General features: G+C 42.4%; 1 pseudogene; it reads right to left on the bottom strand.

Annotated features, from left to right (window-relative positions):
* Positions 1 to 5,002: 5,002 nt before the first annotated feature.
* On the bottom strand, positions 5,003 to 5,353 carry LOC117354885 (annotated as a pseudogene).
* Positions 5,354 to 6,022: the final 669 nt, after the last annotated feature.

Here is a 6,022-nt window from a genome sequence, read left to right as displayed (position 1 = left end):
TGAAATCGAAGCTTCCAACATCATGTTGATTTTGCCCCAAATAGACTTCCAAAAATTGAGTATCAATGGACAATAGAATAGCAAGTGATCCAGTGTCCTTATATCAAGATGACAGTGCCAGCATCTATTACATAGTAACATACTAACATAGTAGATGATGGCAGATAAAGACCCGAATGGTCCATCCAGTCTGCCCAACCTGATTCAATTTAAATTTTTTTTTTTTTAATTTTTTCTTCTTAGCTATTTCTGGGCAAGAATCCAAAGCTTTACCCGGTACTGTGCTTGGGTTCCAACTGCCAAAATCTCTGTTAAGACTTACTCCAGCCCATCTACACCCTCCCAGCCATTGAAGCCCTCCCCAGCCCATCCTCCACCAAACGGCCATACACAGACACAGACCGTGCAAGTCTGCCCAGTAACTGGCCTTAGTTCAATATTTAATATTATTTTCTGATTCTAAATCTTCTGTGTTCATCCCACGCTTCTTTGAACTCAGTCACAGTTTTACTCTCCATCACCTCTCTCGGGAGCGCATTCCAGGCATCCACTACCCTCTCCGTAAAGTAGAATTTCCTAACGTTGCCCCTGAACTGTCTAACTTTTGCAGACAAACAGGAGTCCAAAAATTCTATACAACAGAAAAAAACACATCTCATTTTCCAAGTCCAAACACGTGGCCATTGAGTAGCAGAAATATGCTGCTTTGTCTCAATGCTCCAAATGTCTTTTAGACTTGTTTGATGTTTTTTATTCAAATATTCCAATATTAATTTATACCACTTGGCTGCCTGGTGCCCTTGCAAATCTGTCTGGAAACATAGGCCCGGCAAGCTATACTGATTTTTAAAGTTGCACCAATCAGGGAACCTTTTCTGAATGGCCGTTTTCAACTGCAACCATTTAAATCCTTGAGACTTTGATATGCCAAATGATTGTTGCAATTGTAGTAAATTTACCATTTTCCCATTAGAAATTACATCTTCCAAAGTATGTATGCCTGCCTGCAACCAACGTTTCCAGAGGATTTTAGACTCGCTGATTTGTATCTTGGAGTTTAACCGTAGGGATTGACACATAGAGCCTGTTATACAAAGTCGCGCTAGCGGCTGCAGGGCAGTAATGGCCCCGAAGCCTATAGAGATTTAAAGGGCTTCGGGGCTGTTCCTGCGCGGCAGCCTCTAGCGTGGATTTGTAAAACAGGCCCATAGATTTCTGTACTGGAGTAGGTGTTAAATTATTAATAAATTTTAATGTATTCCAGGTAGAAAGAATACTAGTGTACTAATATATTCTAGGCAGCTTGATATTCAAAATGTGGTTAAGACAAAATGGGGACATGAGATGACTCTCTAATATCAGCCAATACGGTAGATTATCCATGAGTTCAGGAAGGATCCAATACATACCCTGATGCAAGATGAAGGCTTAATGATACTTATAAAAATTTGGAAAATTTATCCCCCCCCCCCACCGATTGTGATTTTTGAAAAGATACTAAGGCTATTCTAGCAGTTTTACCCAGCCAAATAAATTTTGTAAGAATACCATTTAATTTTTTATAAAAGGAACTTTGAAAATAAACTGGTAACATACTCATTTGGTAGCAAACTACAGGTAAAATCATCATTTTGATGGTTTGGACTCTCCCCACCAAGAAAGATGTAATGGATTCCAATGCTCACATATTTCTTTGACTTTCAATAATAAGGATTTTTCATTTACTGTCATTGTGTCTTCCAATGTTCTTTGAATCATAATACCCAAATATTTTATAACCTCTACCTTCCAAAGGAATGGGAATGGATCAAATAAAGCTTTTACACAATGAACATTCAATTGAAGAACCTCTGATTTACTCCAATTTATTTTATATCCAGAAAATTTTCCAAAACGATCAATCAATTCCAGTAAATGAGGGATGGTTGATTCAGGATTCTTAAAATGAAACAAAATATCATCTGCCGTCTTTTCCTTATAATGACTGGGATAGCAATCCAGATGATAACAAGAAACTGGAAGAACTATGATCATTTAAATTTTCCTTTCTGGTAGGCAAATCTTTGCTCCAGTTATAGATTTGAAAGGATGAACGCTGATAGTTTGGGGCATGATTATATATATATATATATATATATATATATATATATATATATATATGGTTATATATTACCATATATAAACTCTACAGAACTTTATATTATATATATATATATATTACTATATATATATATATACCATCTACTATAATAAAACCCTAAGCGCGCATGCGCACTCCTACCTGCGTGTTCCATGATCCGTATGTCTGTGGTGGCAGGAGTGCACATGTGAGCTTAGGGTTCTATTAACTTGGGAGAAAAAATGGAACCACACTCGCGGAACCCCAAGGATGTTCTGAGCGAAGTTATTTTTAAGTTCTAAGACGCGGTGGCGGCTCCTCTCATGAGCCCCACCTGAGTCGGAGAAGTCTTCCGATGCAGGCGGGGATCGTGAAACGAACTGCCACGGCAGCTTTTCCCCGGTACCGGGGAAAATGGCAGAAACACTGATAAAAGAAAAAATTGATGAACATTTTGAAAGAAACGAACTTCTGATAACCAGCCAACACGGTTTTGCAAGGGAAGATCTTGCCTAACTAACTTATTGCACTTCTTCGAAGGAATTAACAAACGGATGGACAATGGAGACCCCATAGACATCATATATCTTGATTTCCAAAAAGCCTTTGACAAGGTGCCCCATGAACGCCTACTCCGGAAACTGAAGAACCATGGGGTGGAAGGAGATGTACATAGATGGATCAGAAGCTGGTTGGTGGGTAGGAGACAGAGGGTGGGAGTGAAGGGCCACTACTCGGACTGGAGGAAGGTCACGAGTGAGGTCCCGCAGGGCTCAGTACTAGGACCGCTGCTATTTAATGTATTCATAAATGATCTGGAAACAGGGACGAAGTGTGAGATAATAAAATTTGCAGATGACACTAAACTATTTAGTAGAGCTCGGACTAAAGAAGACTGTGAAAAACTGCAAAGGGACTTGAACAAACTAGGGGAATGGGCAACGAGATGGCAGATGAAGTTCAATGTTGAGAAATGTAAAGTATTACATGTGGGAAACAGAAACCCGAGGTACAACTATACAATGGGAGGGATGTTTTTAAATGAGAGTACCCAAGAAAGGGACCTGGGGGTGATGGTGGACTTGACAATGAAGCCGTCGGCACAGTGCGCAGCGGCTGCTAAGAAGGCAAATAGAATGCTAGGCATCATCAAAAAGGGTATTACAACCAGAACGAAAGAAGTTATCTTGCCATTGTATCGAGCGATGGTGCGTCCGCATCTGGAGTACTGCGTCCAATATTGGTCGCCGTACCTTAAGAAGGATATGGCGATACTCGAGAGGGTTCAGAGGAGAGCGACACGTCTGATAAAAGGGATGGAAAACCTTTCATACGCTGAGAGGTTGGAAAAACTGGGACTTTTTTCCCTGGAGAAGAGAAGACTTAGAGGGGATATGATAGAGACTTACAAGATCATGAAGGGCATAGAGAGAGTAGAGAGGGACAGATTCTTCACACTTTCAAAAAATAAAAGAACAAGAGGGCATTCAGAAAAGTTGAAAGGGGACAGATTCAGAACGAATGCTAGGAAGTTCTTCTTTACCCAGCGTGTGGTGGACACCTGGAATGCGCTTCCAGAGGGCGTGATAGGGCAGAGTACGGTACTGGGGTTCAAGAGGGAATTGGACAACTTTCTGCTGGAAAAGGGAATAGAGGGGTATAGATAGAGGATTACTGCACAAGTCCTAGACCTGTTGGGCCACCGTGTGAGCGGACTGCTGGGCACGATGGACCTCAGGTCTGACCCAGTAGAGGCATTTCTTATGTTCTTATGTTTAAACTTAAAAATACCTCCGGCACAGAACTAAATGGTCGGCGAAAGAACGTCGGACATTGCACGCGATCCAGGCCACTCCTCAACACACTAGCGGGCAAAACAGCTTCCCATGCACCCAAGCAACCTTAAGCGCGGGCCACCCTGCTCTTTAGCTCCTCCAGGCAGCGACAGACCTATCCACAGCCAGGAAGTACTGTAAGGCCTTCTTCTGCTCTTCTGTCTGCCTTCCTCTACTAAACAGCCAGATGCTGGACAGGGGAATCAGGTAAGGGGTGCTGCAGTACAGGGGGAGCAGGGAAGAGGTGCTGCTGGGCAGGGGAGGAAGAAAGAGGAAGGGAGGCCTACTGCTGGACAGGGGGAGCAGGAAAGAGGTGCTGCTGGACAAGGGGGGAGGTAACAGGAAGGGAGGCCTACTGCTGGACAGGGGGAGCAGGGAACATGTGCTGCTGGGCAGGGGGAAGGTAAAACGAAGGGAAAAGGGCTGCTGCTGGACAGGGGGAGCAGTAAAGGGGTGGTGGTGGACACAGGGGAGGTAAAAGGAAAGGAGAAGGGCTACTGATGGACAAGGGGAGGAAAGAGAGACAGAAAGAAAGACAGACAGCAGGAGGGAGAGAGACAGATAGACAGACAGAAAGCAGCCAAGGAGAGAAAAAAAAAGAAAGACAAAGACACACATCTATTCTAGCACCCGTTAATGTAACGGGCTTAAAGATTAGTATATATATATTTCCATATATAAATTCTACAGAACTTTATTTCTCACCATAGAAGAGCTACAGCTTGTTTTGCAAAGTCTCCTGAAGTCAATCTCTGGACCAAACCCTACCCCAGCATCCTGGCTGATTTTCCTCTAAACAGAGGACTGCATCCCATGTGTCCCACACATTCAATAACAGTCCTATAAGACATTTAACGAGAGAAGTTTCTGGTGCTGGATGCACAGACTCTTTGTAATAGGGACCAGTTGGAAGGCCGCGTTCCCTTTGGTGCTGACGTTCAGCTGAAATCAAAGGTCTCTGAGAGACTAATGAGAGATGGGTCTAAGTCTAGGCTCTAAAAGAACTATAGGTACTGTCTGGACAGATTTACACAGCTATGTCATCATGTCACCAAGGAGGTGACGTGGGCTGAGGGTGCTGCAGATAGGTCATCACCACTGCTGAGATGGACAACATAAAACTGCTCATCATCTGTTTAGTGTCTTCTGAGCTTCAGGAATTGGCAAAGCTGATGAACGAGCAGTAGATAGCAATCCAGGCACACTACTTGAGCTGGAGCATAAGGCTACATATGCTGAAAATCATGCCTAGAAGATTCATATAATCAGGAGTGGGGTCTTCCAGAGTGGGGTTGTTCTCTGTAGAAGGAGCTTTGTACCTCAGGATCTTGCCCGGCCGCTGCGGGTCGTTGACGTTACAGACATGCTGAGGGCCGAGATGGAATCGGAAGCAGCTCATGCAGCCGGACGTGACGGATAAAGTGAGTGACCCATGGTAATATATTTAAATTGGTATGGGGCCCATTGACATCTTATGTTACCTCACTATAATAGGTTTTTGATTGTGAGTCACTTTTTGTTTATTTTGGTACACATCTAGGGAAGGGTGGGAGGGGGGTCAGGTTATTTCTGTCATAATTTGATTTTTAAATATTTACACTTGGGATGGGTGGGAGGATGGAAGGATATGGCTAATGGGGTAAGATTATTGAGGAAATATATGTTTCTGTGTTTTATTAAATTATCATTAGTTGGATGGGTAGGGGGAAGGGGAGAAATTGGTTGGTTATGTATATTTGAAAGTTAAATGTGCTTATATTGACTTATTATAGATAATATATTTATGTATTGCACTATTGAAGATTGTAAAATCAATAAAGATTAAAAAAAAAAAAAGAATAAAACCAGAGCCTATTCCAAACCAATCTATTGCTTGGTACATAAATGTCCATTCTACATGATCAAAGGCCTTCTCTGCATCCAGAGAAACAGAGAAGGTCGGATCAACCATAGTTTTTGACAAATTTAGCATATTAAGTGCCAATCAAGTATTGTTTGCAGAATGTCTTTGAGCAACAAAACCCATTTGATGCATACCAATCATATAAGGGAGAGCCTTGGCTAGTCG

Source organism: Geotrypetes seraphini, chromosome 2, assembly GCF_902459505.1.
Source record: "Geotrypetes seraphini chromosome 2, aGeoSer1.1, whole genome shotgun sequence".
Lineage (NCBI taxonomy): Eukaryota > Metazoa > Chordata > Amphibia > Gymnophiona > Dermophiidae > Geotrypetes > Geotrypetes seraphini.
The sequence above is the reverse complement of the archived record's forward strand: the minus strand, read 5'-3'. Positions and strand labels throughout refer to the sequence as shown.